Source organism: Ammodytes marinus (assembly GCF_949987685.1).
Source record: "Ammodytes marinus genome assembly, chromosome: 20".
Classification (NCBI taxonomy): domain Eukaryota; kingdom Metazoa; phylum Chordata; class Actinopteri; order Uranoscopiformes; family Ammodytidae; genus Ammodytes; species Ammodytes marinus.
In genome coordinates this window covers 21,561,183-21,578,557 of record NC_137224.1, presented here as the reverse complement: position 1 = coordinate 21,578,557, position 17,375 = coordinate 21,561,183, and the positions used below count along the sequence as shown (strand labels likewise).

At 37.5% G+C, this 17,375-nt stretch overlaps 1 long non-coding RNA gene across 1 annotated transcript; it reads right to left on the bottom strand.

Moving 5' to 3' along the window:
• Positions 1 to 13,939: 13,939 nt before the first annotated feature.
• Positions 13,940 to 16,269, bottom strand: LOC307266504. Its single transcript, XR_013845375.1, has 3 exons — positions 16,221 to 16,269; positions 15,783 to 15,895; positions 13,940 to 14,533 (listed from the first exon to the last, which is right to left on the bottom strand). It is a non-coding gene; the product is annotated as an uncharacterized lncRNA (long non-coding RNA).
• Positions 16,270 to 17,375: the final 1,106 nt, after the last annotated feature.

Genomic DNA, 17,375 nt, shown 5'->3' with positions numbered 1-17,375 from the left:
TGATAGAAAAATGGAAAAGACGGCCCATTTTCCCACAATGCCTTGCTAGTTTAAACCGTAAGTGAGGGGGCAGTTCATTTCATACAGGAGATGTATTCTCTGCCAACTGTTCTTGATGTCCCTGCATTGTTTTATGATAAAATAGTTGACAGTGAGCAGTCTGCAGGTGCATCTAAAAAATTGAATATCATGGAAAGTCCATTCAAAAAGTTAAACTTTCATAGATCCATTACACAAAGTGAAATATGTCAGGCCTTTTTTTGGATGATTGATTGATCATGGAATAAAAAATCCAGTATCTCAATATTAGAATGTTACATACAACCAATCAGAAAAAGGATTTATAATACAGAAATGTCGACCTTCTGAAAAGTATGTTTATTCTAGATTAATTTCACTCCATGTGTAATGAATTTCTAGAATATATTTAAGTTTCACTTTTTGAATTCAATTACAGAAAAAAGGAATTTTTCATTGATATTGAATTTTGTTTTAGATGCATCTCGATATAGTGATAAGTACAAATTGAATTTATTTGACCCACACTTGCAACGTCATCTGCCATCGATAATCAATTGTATAAATATAGCCTGCAATATTGAACATCAATTATTATAATTTATATCATTGCATCTTAATCTAATTATAATTAAGTTAATTATAAATGGTTCAGGTTAAATAAATAAAAAAAAGGACTATTTAACTAAATGACAATGCAGTCTTTTATGTGGTACCTTAAAACAGGCTAATGAAAATAAAGCAATACACAGAAGATTTATTTATTATTATTCTTCCGGACAATTACACATAACACATAATTTTCTCATTGCATATTCATACATATTACTTTGTGTTATCGTCCGAAGGGAAGCAGGAGAAGCCAAAGGCTTATCGGGTCCCGCCCCCACTGCCATAAGATTCAGATACACAGCTACACAGCTACTACAGTTAGAATATTTTTTTCTTCTTTTTTTTAAGAAGATTCATTCTAATACACAGATCATTTTAGGTCTCTATTTTCCTCTCTGCCTGTGACAATGCAGATAGTGATATGGCCTTGTCCATTTCTTCTCTAGTAGCCTAAACACATCTGCAAAAGTATTCAAAACAGTCAGTGTGTCTGCTGACCTCGGCTACAGTCCCATAACACGCAGTGTATTTACAAATTCTTCAGTCAGAGAAAGTCTTCCATTTTTGAATTGGGTGTTCTGAACACACAGCTGATAATTAACATTTATCTTTCATTTGAATTTCAATAGTCACACATTCCATTAGAATCATGGAATAACTGTTGAACACCTTGATTTCAGATCGGAGTGACAGCTGACTGAGCCAATCAGGCAACAGAATAAGTTTATCCTTTACGTTTAGCCTGGTCGGGACCAGGCTAAACGTAAAGGATAAATCTCCAGGGTCACTTATGTCCCTCCGCTTTTATGCAACCGGATCATGGCTAACGCAAGCCAGGATAACCGAAACATCCTAGGTTAATCCCTTATCCTAGTTTTATGCAATAGGCCCCATGTCTTCTCTGATGGACCTCTAATGGTGGAAGAAGTACTCAGATCCTTCACTTTACCTCCTTTACCAGTACAACAATGTAAAATACTCAGCCACACATAGAATATGTACAGGTGAAACTCGAAAAATTAGAATATCGTGCAAAAGTTAATTTATTTCAATAATTCAACCTAAATGGTGAAACTAATATATTATATAGACTCATTACATTCAAAGTGAGATATTTCAAGCCTTTATTTCTTATAATTGTGATTATTATGGCTTACAGCTTATGAAAACCCCAAATTAGAAATCTCAGAAAATTAGAATATCACATAAAATCAATAAAAAAAGGATTTTAAATACAGAAATGTCAGCCCTCTAGAAAGTATAAACATACATATGTACTCATTACTTGGTTTGGGCCCCATAAGCATGAATTATTGCCTAAATGCGGCGTGGCATGGACGCTATCAGCCTGTGGCACTGCTGAGGTGTTATGGAAGCCCATGTTGCTTTGATAGTGGCCTTCAGCTCGTCTGTATTGTTGGGTCTGGTGTGTCTCATCTGCCTCTTGACAATAGCCCATAGTTTCTCTATTGGGTTCAGGTCAGGAGAGTTGTCTGGCCAATCATGCACAGTAATACCATGGTCAGTCAACCAGTTACTTGTGGTTTTGGCACTGTGGACAGGTGTCAAGTCTTGCTGGAAAAAGTAATTCAGCATCTCCATAAAGCTTGTCAAGAAACAGGAGCATGAAGTGCTCTAAAATCTCCTGGTAGACAGCTGTGGTGACTTTGGACTTGATAACACAGTGGACCAACACCAGCAGATGACATGGTGCCTCAAATCATCACTGACTGTTGAAACTTGACAGTGGTCTTCAAGCCCCATGGATTTTGTGCCCCTCCACTCTTCCTCTAGACTGTGGGACCTTGATTTAAAAATGAAACGCAACATTTAATTTGGATCAGTGATGATTTGAGGTATCATGTCATCTGCTGCTGTTAGTCCACTGTGTTATCAAGTCCAAAGTAACCACAGCCATCTACCAGAAGATTTTAGAGCACTTCATGCTTCTGTCTGTTGACAAGCTTTATGGTGATGACAATTTCCATTTCCAGCTAGACTTGGCACCTGCCCACAGTACCATAAACCACTGGTAACTGGTTGACTGACCATGTTATTACTGTGCATGAATGGCCAGACAACTCTACTGACCTGAACGCCATAGAGAAACTATGGACTATTGTCAAGAGGAAGATGATACACACCAGACCCAACAATACAGACGAGCTGAAGGCCACTATCAAAGCAACCTGGGCTTCCATAACACCTCAGCAGTGCCACAGACTGATAGCATCCATGCCACGCCGCATTGAGGCAAGAATTCATGCAAAAGGAGCCCAAACCAAGTACTTAGTACATATGCATGATTATACTTTCTAGAGGGCCGACATTTCTGTATTTAAAAACCTTTTTTTATTGATTTTATGTAATATTCTAATTTTCTGAGATTTAGAATTTGGGGTTTTTATAAACTGTAAGCCATAATAATCACAAGTATAACTAATTAAGGCTTCACTTAACTCACTTTGCATGTAATGAGTCTGTATAAGATATTATTTTCACCTTTAAAGTTGAATCACTGAAATAAATTAACTTTTGCACGATATTCTAATTTTTCGAGTTTCACCTGTATATGATAATCAAGCTGTATGTTTTGTTTGGGATGGTTGATTCTACAGAGACACTTATACCTAGGGGGCAAAGTGATTTTATGGACATGGAGCGTTGTAAAAGGTTGTTCACCAAAAATGACATCTAGGACCTTCCACGATTGCAACCTGGGTGGACAACCTTGTCAACAAGCTGCTGGAAAGCTACAGCGGGCCGACATAGCAAATCAGAACCATTGTTTAAGTGAATGGGGGTGAATGGGGATGGGCTAATGGGGAATTCTTTGAACTTATAGATATCATTATGAAACTTTGCCAGTTGATTACTGACATTAAAACAACAACTTTTTTTATTACAGTATTTTCCAAAATGTTTAAATTAATATGAAAAATCATCAATATCTTACTAATGATGCGTAAATTTGCATATCTGCAAAGCCCCAAAATCTAGATGTTGGAAGAAAACAAAGTCAATTTGTTTTTAAATTTTGAAAACAAAACAAGTGTCCAACTGCCTGAAGCCTTTCCTAATCACAGTTCAAATTTGATCAATAACCCATAGAAAATACATTTTTTACACAGTTACATTTCATGTGCCATGGACCAAAAGTCTCCTTTTGGAGTCTCCAGCTGGTATTTTAGGAAACTACTAGACATTCCCTTGGAAAAAACAGTGTAACAAATTCATTTTCTATGGGTTATTGATCAAATTTGAACTGTGATTAGGAAAGGGTTCAGGCAGTTGGACACTTGTTTTGTTTTCAAAATTTAAAAACAAATTGACTTTGTTTTCTTCCAACATCTAGATTGTGGGGCTTTGCAGATATGCAAATGTACGCATCATTAGTAAGTTATTGATGATTTTTCATATTTATTCAAACTTTTTGGAAAATACTGTAATACAAAAAGTTGTTGTTTTAATGTCAGTAATCAACTTGCAAAGTTTCATAATATCTATAAGTTTAAAAAATTCCCTATTAGCACACCCCCATTCGCTTAAACAGTGGTTCTGATTTGCTCTATGTCGGCCCCTGTAGCTTTCCAGCAGCTTGTTGACCAGGTTGTCCACCCAGGTTGGGATCCTGGAAGGTCCTGGATATAATTTCTGGTGAACAACCTTTTACAACGCTCCATGTCTGTTTTAAAAAAAAAGGGGGTTTTGCCCCCTAGGTATTATGTAAACATGTTTTAGACTCTAGTGTATTGGAATGCACTCTGGCACCAGCATTAACCTTCAGTGCATCCTTAAAAAAAATCACACTCTGCCTCCTTCGGCGCTTACTCACTTTGAATTGATATGTAGATAAAAATAACATGAATGTATTTTTCCACAAATTTTTTTTTAGAACTTTCTTTTTCAACTCAAGTCCTCACCATACAAACCATATTCATATTTATTTTAAGGATTTTAACCCTTTAAATTCCAGTTTTAGAAAAAGTCAGTCGTTTTTTTTTTATTAAAAAAACACAAAAAATCAATTAAAAGCAAAATTATTAGTCTGAATTGGATTTTTTTGAGGGGGATTATAAGAGTGTGATAGATGTAAAAAAAAAATGCAATGATATTGATTTGAATGCATTTTTATATTTTTTTATATCTAAGATTTAAAAAAAGACGCACACTGCCTCCTTCGGCGCTTGAGGTGTCACTTTGAATTGATATGTAGATAAAAATAACATGAATGTATTTTTCCACAATTTTTTTTTATAACTTTCTTTTTCAACTCGAGTCCTCACCATACAAACCATATTTTCCCTTTTGTTAAAGAAAACAAGCATAAATTAGCCAAATTAAAATGTATTTAGCATAACTCAACATTGAACATTTAACAAAAACAGAACAGTACAACAGTTGCTATGGTGTGTGTGTGTGTGTGTGTGTGTGTGTATGAGGTGTAATACGTATCAAAAACATACTATGAGGTGTAATATGTATCAGCGTGCGCAGACCAGAACGCCTCACACGTCTACACGCCTTAACGTGTAAAACATTCTATTTTAACTGTTAAAGCATTCCATCTCAACGGTTTTAACACGTTGGCGTGTGTGGCATGTACGCGACCTGATACGTATTACACAGTGATCTGGTGCACAACACTAAACGCGTACACGCCACACACGCCTTAACATCTAACCTTTTTTTTAATTAATATTTTTTTTTGTTAGTCCACGATTTCTGTAGGCTAACAGAAAATAAGCGGAGCTACTTTTATAACGCCTGCCAGGACCGGCTAGGGTTTAATAAATAGCAGCTGCTTCAACATCTCTATCCGGCTGATACTATGTCCATGGGCTGATAACCGGGGCCGTCATCTGGATTCACGGACACGGACACAGTGCCGTCAGATGTGAAAACCCAAAGGAAAATTGTAAGTAGCCTATTGCTTTCTAATGTGTTCAAACTTTATTTCAATGATGAAAAGCAACGTGTGGTTAATATTGTAAGGCAGCATAGCTAACCCACTAGCTAACAATTCATAACAGCTATTTTTCGTTAGCATCCTTTTTTTGTTGGACAAACCATTTCATGTGGAATTTGGTAACATCTAATGGTGTTAATAATGAACTGTAAACCTAAAATAGTAAGGCTGACTAATGAATCCTCCCGTTAATCAGTTAAAACAATAATTTGGCTAGCCGGGATTCAATGCTTACATGTGTCGATCCCAGTTGAAGTGAATTCCTGCCTTTATAGTGGCTAATGTTTGGAAGATTTTATTGGACTTTATTATCTGTGAAAGCAAAACAGTTTTGTAAAAGCACAGAAGACAATTGACAAGTGTGTATCATGATTCACACGTATTTCACTACCCACAAACCTGTAATTTTTGACTTGCAAATATGTATAACTTACTCTGAAAATACAAAGTCATATTTACGCATTTACGGATCCGTTTCTGCTTGTGAAAAAGGGTTTGCATATTTGTGGATTGCCTCCTGTGAGAGCCACATTACATTTTTACATAATTTTGTCCAATTTCTACCACCGAGATCTGTAGAACAAGCTTTACAAATGTGAAGTGCAATCATTTGTAAGTGTGTAATTGTGTTTTGTAAAGTTATATCCACACAAATAAAAAGTGATTTGCAAATATGTAAAATTTAGGCTGTAAATGTGTATTTTAATTTTGCATATTTTTTTTATTCTTTTTTAAATGCAAATAGTTTCACCACAAAAAAAGACATGTCAACTCCTATTTACGCATTTACGGAACCATTTCTACACGTGAAACTGGCTCTGCATATTTGTGGATCGCTTCCTGTATGCTTACGGAATATTGTCCCATTCGTGCCGCAGAGATCTGCAAAATGAGGTCTGTAAAATGAGACCTGTAAAATGAATTCTGTAACTTAAGGTCAGTGTTGCCACAGTTACTTTGAAAAAGTAATCCGATTACTGATTACTAGTTACTCCTTAAAATAGTAACTTAGTTACTTTACTGATTACTTGATCTTAAAAAGTAACTAAATTAGATTACAAGTTACTTTAAACATTACTTTACAGGTTTTGAAACCCATATATCTCAATTTAAAACATGCATTAAGAATCATTGAAAAATATACAAAATAAAGGTTGTAGGCTAGTAGCCTATAGGCATACTGTTTTCAAAATAATAAAAATTATGGTTTAAAAAATGTAATAAAAAAAACGGCCACCTCATTGGTTCATTTGGAGGCCTGTCACGCGAACAGAGGAGGAAAAAAAAAGCTCTCCACAGCTCAAGATCTTAAGGTTAAGAAATTAACCAATGGTTGCGTTCCGAATCGCATACTCTTTCTTTTTTCTATTCTACATACTACATCCGACGATAAAAATAATCTAGTTAGGATGCAGTAGGCATACTATTGGGACATACTTTACTCTCTTATTTCATCATAACATTGCGACTTGATCTTGCCTCTTGCTTTTATATCCGTCGCATCTCCGTTTGTTTTCACATGGAGGCTGATGTCACTTCACGTGCGTACTGGATTGTGGGTCAGAATCGCCCAAATAGGATGCATTTTTCAACACTAACGATCTTGGCCGCATGAAGTAGGTCATCCGGGTACTTCTAACCATCCTAAATCTGGCCACAAGAATCGGGACATCCTAAATCTTTTTTCTACATATTATATTGTAGAAAGTATGCGATTCGGAACGCAACCAAGGTTTTCTGATATATGAGTGAGGTATCTCACTATGGGATACGCCCCTCGCACTGTCCCCCAGAAGCAATTTCACACTACGCCAGTCGTGACTGGCCAATAGACGTGATGTCTGCCTTGCAGAGGAGGGACTTCCTCCTACTACATAAGTCCCGTCGTCACGTCATCTCTTCAGTCTAAGGCAAAACACCTCTTCTCGCTCCGGGCAAGGAGGGTGATCTTGTGAGATACCTCACTCATATATCAGAAAACCTTGGTTAATTTCTTAACCTTAAGATCTTGAGCTGTGGAGAGCTTTTTTTTTCCTCCTCTGTTCGCGTGACAGGCCTCCAAATGAACCAATGAGGTGGCCGTCCCTAAACAAGCTCCTTTGATTGGTCAAGGGGGCCATGTGGTTCGCCCATAAATAGCATTTAAAGGCTGCGCCGGGAGTTCGCCATCCGCTGGTTGACCTGTCTAACTGCACCTTAAGCAGCTGAACTGTGGCACAAAACAAACGTTTCCCCCCCATGAAATATAGCGTCCGCTATGGGGATATTTAGAATTCGGGTACGGTGACGTTGAAGAGATAGAAGTGTTTAAAACTTTGAAAAAAAGTCACGTGGCGACCGGTGGCCGCACACACCCAGTCTATCAACACATGAGACATCGCAGAGAAAAGTCAAATGAATGCATAAGAGTGAAGGGCCAAGCACGTTAAGTTTAAAGACACTGCTACTGTCTTTGCACTTTGGAGGAATGCATTTATTTTCATGGGGGGAAAAACGTTTTTTTTATTACATTTTTTAAACCATAATTTTTATTATTTTGAAAACAGTATGCCTATAGGCTACTAGCCTACAACATTTATTTTGTATATTTTTCAATGATTCTTAATGCATGTTTTAAATTGAGATATATGGATTTCAAAACCTGTAAAGTAACGTTTAAAGTAACTTGTAATCTAATTCAGTTACTTTTTAAGATCAAGTAATCAGTAAAGTAACTAAGTTACTATTTTAAGGAGTAACTAGTAATCAGTAATCGGATTACTTTTTCAAAGTAACTGTGGCAACACTGACCTTAAGTTACAGAATTCATTTTACAGGTCTCATTTTGCAGATCTCTGCGGCACGAATGGGACAATATTCCGTAAGCACACAGGAAGCGATCCACAAATATGCAGAGCCAGTTTCACGTGTAGAAATGGTTCCGTAAATGCGTAAATAGGAGTTGACATGTCTTTTTTAGTGGTGAAACTATTTGCATTAAAAAAAAAATAAAAAAAATAATGCAAAATTAAAATACACATTTACAGCCTACATTTTACATATTTGCAAATCACGTTTTATTTGTGTGGATATAACTTTACAAAACACAATTACACACTTACAAATGATTGCACTTCACATTTGTAAAGCTTGTTCTACAGATCTCGGTGGTAGAAATTGGACAAAATTATGTAATGTGGCTCACAAACTCACAGGAGGCAATCCACAAATATGCAAACCCTTTTTCACAAGCAGAAACGGATCCGTAAATGCGTAAATATGACTTTGTATTTTCAGAGTAAGTTATACATATTTGCAAGTCAAAAATTACAGGTTTGTGGGTAGTGAAATACGTGTGAATCATGATACACACTTGTCAATTGTCTTCTGTGCTTTTACAAAACTGTTTTGCTTTCACAGATAATAAAGTCCAATGAAATCTTTCATACTAATGAAGTTCCAATTGAACAAATGTGAGCCCATATTCTGCTTAGCACGTCTCACAGTCAACAGACATGTAGCTTTTCTAAATAAAAACCCGTAGTAGTGTGTGTGTGTGTGTGTGTGTTAAAATATGTCATGACATGATAACCCCATGAAGATAATTAATTGCAGGAATGTTATAATAGACTGCATTAGATTTATGTATTGAATAAAATAAAGTGTGTTACAAATAGGTCATATTTACTTCTGCTTTTACTCATATGTTCAGCTTTTGAACTGCATAATCTGCTTTTCCACAGACTCATCTTGGCTGTTGTGCATTTCAAACATTATGGCAGATGAGAGGAAGCTTATGACGGATATAAAAGCAAGAGGCAAGATCAAGGCGCTATGTTATGATGAAATAAATAAATAATTAATCACATACTTCTTTGTTTCCCTGTGAAGTCATTTGGCGTTGCACCTGTGTCCAGCTTTAGTGAGCACTGATGCTCCGAGCTGGTAAGTTATGTTTACATCTCTCTCCCTTTTGATTTTTCCAAAACTCAAAAGTAATATCAAACTTAAATATACCACACCGTAATCTAATTTGTGTTTTGTGTCATTTGACTCTTTGCAATGCCTATGAGCATAACTTAAAGATACAATGTTATCCTAAACATTTAAGGCAACTTAACCATAGCTTTTTTTAAAGGAATTGAGAGTGGTTGAACATTGGTAGAATTCTTATAGATTTTCTCCCCTTAAGACTTGACACAGAATTAAAAAAATTGGAACCTTTGAATATTCATAATATATACCAGTTATTTATTATTTAGTAAAAACAACATATAACAATTACAATAAACATTTTTACACTATAAAATAAAATATTAGTACTATTATTTTTGACAATAAAGAACAAGTATTAAAACAAGTGCCAAAATTAAACAAGGCAAGAACAGTAGGCATACTCATCAATGGTTGATACAGGGCTGTACAGTGCGACAGTTTTGATGAATACAAGTCTACTCGCACGAGTGCGATAGGAGATGAGGAGATAGGCCTACTATCTCATTTAGACACAGAGAGAGGAGTGATGCACAACACTACTTAGAAGGCTCTACATTAACACACGCCGCAAGCTGGTAAAGCTGGCTATTTATTCTTAGGCAATTAAGTAGCCTAGTTGAGTCCATCCGCCACTTTGGCTGGTGAAAGACGTGTGCTCGGGATTCTGTGCTTGTGCGGTGATTCCAGCGTCTAAGGGGCACTTTACACGGCCACGTGAAACGGTGCATACGCAGAAAAATTCCCGCGGATCCACTATATCATTTACATGAACACAGCAAACGCAGGCATGAAACCGCAGGTTTTTGAGATCACCTCCCAGGGAGGATTTTTTGGAAAACTTAACGGTTTTGGTTTCTTGTAAACACCGAAACCATGTCCCCTGGTAACGCTGATGTTACGGCTCCACCCTCACACATGCGTAGTCTATAACATTTGCTGTCAAAACACCCACAAGCGAGTTATAAAGTTAGAAGACAACATGAACGGTGTCTCCACGGCACCATCACTGTGATCAGCGGAGAGTGATGTGCAGGGCTAAAATATAGGCTATCACTCGCCAATTTAGTCCAAGCGATTACCGCAGTAAGTTATTGAGACCACCCGCCACTTTGGCTGGGGAAAGAGTTGTGCTCTGCCTGTTTTTCTAGCTAAATAAACGTGTGTCAATTCTATATGCCAGGGACACGGCTCTCTCTACATTAAAAAACACTATCAGCGTGCAGCGGTTAACTTAGGCTACTGTTCAACAAAAGGAGCATTAAGGCTACGGCTTCACAGTAAAAGCATTTCACTGGCTAAACATTAATAGCATTTCACTGGACACAAAACTGGAAAACTGTCACGTTTTCACAGTGTAAAGTGCCCCTAATAAACTTCACCAAAGGTAAAAAAACGGAAGGACACGGCTCTCTCTACATTAACGCAGTCAAGTTAGCGCGTGTGCAAACCGAACATTTCCTGTGCCCCTTCACATTAAAGGCATGTTTCTAGCCAAACGTGAGTTTACTTTTATTTTGAAGCAGATAAGAACAGGAAATTAGCGCTCAGAGCCCCACAGTGCTCTAGCTTGAAAGGCAACTGAAAAAATTCACAACAAACTATTTAATTGATCCTAAATTGTACAAATATGTATACTAGTTCATAGGCTATGTCCAATGGTTTAAAGTTTGGTTTTAATTAAAAGGAAATGTTCTAAAAATGATTGTTATTAATAAATAATGGAAATAATTCTGAATCAGCAAAAATTTCTATTGGCAGGTTAAATCTTTTGTCTATATTGCAATCATTGCACCCCTATTAATTTTTCTACAATTATAACTGCACAATAGGATATAATATTGATTGAGAATCTCACATGAGACCAAGATAACATGCTCAAAGGTAATTAGAGTGAAATGCAAGGGTTAGGGTTATGCAGGGTTATGTTTCGATCATACTTTGTGTGCTACAAAAAAAAATTGTGCTACTGAATTTTTTTGCTTGCTAGCACCAGTGCTACCACTTAAAAAAATAAGCGTACAGCCCTGGGTTGATAGCTTATATGTTGTGATTAAACAAGGCCAAACCCTGTGTGGCATGTATTAATGGCAGCAACTAAGTCTTTTTCAAATTCATCGTATAATGTGTAGTGGACAGGCAACTTGATGGTTTCAAAGCATGTCATGGCCCTTGGATGACTGCCAAATGCCACCTTCACTATCAGCTCCTTGGGTGGAACCTCCCAACCGACCCAGAACTGCAGAAGTGTTTTGAGTTGATCTGAAAAGGCTGTAAAAAAATAGTAAAAAGTAAGTAAAAACCTCTGAAACACCCATATACTTCACACACTTATACCTTCACAGTTTAATGATGAATTTTTGTTCAACTCTGTAAAAACAGGAAATTTAGAGGGGAAGCTATGTTTAAAATACACACCTTGTTCAATAAAGCTTCTGAAGTAGCCAGTGACCTCAGAAATTGCCTCGATAGTGACGTCGTCATCCTCATCGTCAGAATCATAATTTGCAGGTGTGGGCCATGTGATTTGTGGAAGGATCATCTACAAACACAGGGCATAGTCTCACGACTTATTCATACTTAGGAACAATAATAGGAGAGTAAGTATTTCAGAAGAGTAGCTTTTGATGAATGATGAACATAAATAAATCTTTACCTGGGGTGTGATCTGTGCCTCTTTCTGTGCAGGGAAAAGGAGCTGTTTCACATCCGGTCTTCCTGAAAGAAGTGGCCAAATGCCAGTCTCCTTAATGCTGCATCCACACCAAGCGCGTTTGGGGCGGGAGGGGCGGTCACTTTGCATACAAAGTCAATGCACAGACGCGAATAGACGCGAATGCTTCTCGCGCGGCGCGAATGATGCGAATGGCGCGGCGCGAAAGACACGAAATTCGCTCCGCCACTCATTCGCTTGAGTTGAATATATTCATCTCACGCGAAAACTTCGCGTGACGCTTTGAAGCGAAAGCCAATCAGCGTTGACACTCACTCTGACGTCATGACGTCAACGTCGCTCACGACAACAACAATGGAGGACCAACTTATCATTGCGGTTTGCCGGCACCCGGTGCTCTATGATACAGGCTTGTACAGCTACCGGGACCGGACAAAAAAGGAGGTTGCGTGGAGGGCTGTAGCGGAGGAGGTCGGCCTAACTGGTGAGTTGTAAAAATGTGTATGAGTTATTGTTTACAGCCATATTTGAGCTTCAAACTGACACAAACTGTCAAAAATAACGGAAGATAGCAGAAACTGAACCAAGCTAGCTAGCGTCAACCGGCATAGTTCAAGTGATAACAGTTCGTGCTTTGTTTCTTATGAGTTATTGTTTACAGCCATATTTGAGCTTCAAACTGAACCAAGCTAGCTAAAGTTAGCGTCAACCGCTGTCAACCGCTGTCAACAGCTGTTCAACCGGTGTGAGTACCAGATGTGTTCGGCTGCAAGATCCGCTCGGGGTCCTGCGCCTACTGATGACGTATCGACACTTGACGTTGTCACCATAGATACCGCTACGCTACGGCAAAGCAATGTGGACATACACAACATTTGAAAAGATCGCGATAGCTGAAGGTGCGATAGCTTAAGCGAGTAAGCTAACTATAGATAGTTTATATCTGTGTGAAACTCAAACAACATGTAAAAGATCGCGCTAGCTGATAGCTTAGCCAGTAGGCTCCATAGATAGATCGATTTATTTATTGTTCTGCAAGGTTTAAAATGAGTTGTTACGTTTGGCTTATAGTAGCCTAGTCATCTCTCATTATGTAAGGTTAAATTACATTTTATTTTATACGAATGTATAGTTTAGCAAGGTTTAACCCCCGGTTTTAACCCTGTTTGAGTGCTAAATTAAACATTTATTTAATAATACTTTAAACATTAAATGAGTATTTTAGTTTAATGTACTCTAGCATGTATTTTAAGAAATAATATTTTATTAAAAGAACAACTTTCCCCTGGGTTCACTGTTATTTTACATCACACTGAAAAACAATGTGTATAATGAGTTTCATAATGATATTTATCAGTTAAAAAATGTAAAGGTGTGGCTCTGATGTACAATTTCCAGCCCCTGGAAAATTTGTAGTGTCTTGCAGCACTGATAAATAGATCCATTCATTCAACCTTCATTAAATAAAATAAAAAAATACAGCAGATTTTGTTTAATCTGATTTGTATTTTTCTTATCCAACCACATATACCACCTTCTGTAGTGTCTTGCAGCACTGCCATCGACTGTCCAAACAGCAAACTAGCCTACTGTTTGCACTGAGTCTCTGCAGAACATTTCTCAATGGGAATAGTTCACGGACACACACACTGACATATTTGTATATGATTATATATTTTTTTATTCATGTGGCCTGCAGTGGCGATATCGCACAGGTGTATTCCCACAGGCTCTGAAAACAACAGTCATCAAACCATATCTAACTTACCATTTTTAAGCAAAATCATTGAAAAAGCTGTTTATCAACAGCTAAATAACTACTTCAATCACCAGATGTGCCAAAATTGTCTTCAATTGAACAATGAAAAAACTGAAGTAATGGTCTTTGGTGCAAGGGATGAACAATTAAAAGTCAGTGCACAGCTGTTATGTTAGAACGCACACACCAAGACAGAAATCTTGGTGTATTCATAGACTCAGACTTGGAATTTCTAAAACCACATTAAAACAAGTACACGTCTGGCAAATCAAAAGGTTTCCAAACTGTGCAGAGCACCTATGCAAAATATTAGTTTGAAAAGATTTATATTACAAAAATAGAACTGATTTGAATTACGTAAAATATACAAATATTAATGCTGAGAGGGGCACTGATGCCCAGTGTCCACTCCTCTCGACGGGAAGGGGGGGGCACTGACGCCCTGTTTCTGCTCCGTCAAAGTCGGCCGCAAGGCTGAAGTTGAGGCCGCTGACAATGCAAAGTCATCTTTGCAATATAGTGGAAACACCTATAAAGAAATACACATTACATTAAAGACCAAGTAATATAGCTTCTGGGTTCAAGTTACCCACTAACACTTGTATAAGCCAAATAGCGAATTTGAAAATGTATTAATTATTTAGATTTTCTAAAGTGAGAGCAACCATACTAATGGGCATGTAAGCTCGTCTAGTCACACATTTCAGATGATACCTCATGTTTTTCTGCAGAGTCTACATGTTTTATTTGTTTGTTCTTTTACAAATTTGAGGAAGGAATCAGATATCGTTGGTTGCTCATTTAAGAACCGGAATACTTCTTTTGGCCCTCTAAGTCGTCAGATTTAAAAACATACCCAAGGAAAACAGACTTTGTGATTTAGGAGAAGTGGAGAATTAATTTAAATTTCATACCTACTATCCTGAGCTGTAAATTCCCTTTTTTAATTAAATATTTCCTTAAAATCCTGAAAAGTTTTGGGGGTGCTCCAGTGGCGTATTATCTACTTCAAACTGTGAAATGAAATTTAAAACACCTAATGTGTTTTTTGAGCAATAAATATGACATGATGGAATAGTTGTTTACTTTCAATGTGTATATGTTAAAGTCTATTTTGTTACAAAAGCTTGGAGACTTCAGGATGGTTAATTTGTTTTAGTATTATGGCGCTTTTCCACTGCATGGTATCAGCTCAACTCGACTCGACTCTTAGTATTGTTAAGCCTGTAATTTTTGGGCTGTTTGTGTTGATAATGGTGTCTATTTAGCCCGTGGGCTGGGCATAATTTTTAAACACAACACAAAATTAAATCTATCAATCAATTAATCATGGCCTAAACACTCAAGCCAACCCGCAGGTTCTATCACAGTAACCTGGACTGCTGCTAAGTAGTAATTATTTTGAAAAAGAGCAGTTACAAAGTTTCAAGTCTGTTTATATTTCATTTTTCCTAAAGAGTTTTCTTTCTGTGACCAAGCAACCAATGAAATCTGGTCCGACGTATAACCTTTCTGATCGACTAATGTTTTAGTCAACTATTAGGGGGGCAGCCCTAGTTCATTTATGAAACTGTATGTACAATCTGTGTTAGGTAACATTATGACAACAAGTAGCTTCAGGAAATCTAGTGAAATTGCCAAGTTACAAATAAAGGTTAAATACAAGCAAATGTTTTGGGCAGTACTTGGAAGAAAAAATCAAAGTAATAGTGCCAATACAGAATACTTCCGATAAACTGGCTCAAATGTGCATTTGCGTTTGACACACTGTGACTTACCTTTCAGAAAGTAGGTCTTTGAGAGCTTCCTAATGTTGGCCTTGTTGTTGTTAGGCTGTGGTAACTTTTTTGAGTGAGGTAATGCTTTACTTCAGTGTATAACGCTTCCATTTCTGTGAAAATAAATGAAATAAACAAAGACAGTTTTCGGAATTAAGGCCAGAAAAAAAATTATTTCCCTGGTAATAGAGATAGGGTAATTATCACCTACAAAACTAATCCTATATTGATGAAAGCCCCCACTAACGTTTATTAGCTCACGTTAGCCATCAATCTAAAGCCACACACATATTATCTTATCAAAGCAAACGGTCATGTTATACAACGTATGTTTAATTTCAGTAATTTGACAAGCATATGACTAAGGTTTATCTTTGTACATTAGATTATTATTCATAGTCTTTGATTAGAAAACCATAGGAGATCGTTAATACTTACCTAAAGAGCAGGGAATAACACCATACACCGGCTACTGAGTGACGCGCATGCGCACTTAAAAGACAACGTTTACAGGAAGTGCGTCATTATCGCGCATCTAGGACCCCGAGCGGATCTGGCAGCCGAACACATCTGGTACTCACACCGGCATAGTTCAAGTGATAACAGTTTGTGCTTTGTTTCTTGTCAGCGGATGTATGCAGGAAAAAGTGGAAGGGCCTCAGGGACACCTTTTTAAAAGAGAAAAGAAAGGAGAGTGAGGCCAAGAGGAGTGGGGCAGCGGCAGGGACTTTCAGGAGGTGGAAATACTCTGCGGTCCTGTCTTTCCTCGACCCCCACGTTACACCTAGGGCTACAGCAAGTAACATGGAGCGGGGGGTTGGGGAAGACAGGACTGCAGAGGAACCAGGTAGTCAGGCAGAGCAGGACAGCTCAGCCCAGGCAGAGGATTGGGCTGAGCTGTCTGTGGCCGGGCCTTCAGGAGGAGGAGGTTGGTTGAATTGTCAAGTCACACATAGTAATAACACGTAGCGAAAAAGTCAAGAACGTTTGTGATCTTGTCTTCTTGTAAAATAAAAGGCTCACTGCAGGAAAGGGTCAGATAGTGTAGTTACTGGAAATATGTAATGTACTGACATGGGTGTATTTGCTGTCACCAATTACAGATTATCATCATCACCAGCAGCAGGAGGACCTTGGCTCACCCTCTACCTCTGAAGAGACAACAGAAGTTAATCCCCATCCTCCAGTGCTCCACCCAATACCACCAAGAGGTATGTACATGACAAACGATGTATTATATTAAATATAATGTATGCATGGATACTGTGTTTTTCTCGATAACATGTACTTTATTTTGTTTAGTCTGAAATGTGATAATTTTCATTTGAAGCAATGCTTTGATTTCATTTTGGAATATTCAATTGATAACCATAGTCAACCTGTTTGCATTCCCTTAAGTTTTTATTTAATGGGCATATTTACCTAAATAATGGTAATTGAAGTAAAATGTTCAATTACTCATGATATTGATTTGAGGGCAAATTGCCGAGCCCTTATAATAACCATATAACTGATATTATAATGTTCTCATTTGATACAGGGAGAAAAGCAGGTCCAAAACGGTCCAGGGACAATGAAAGCAACATCGAGAGG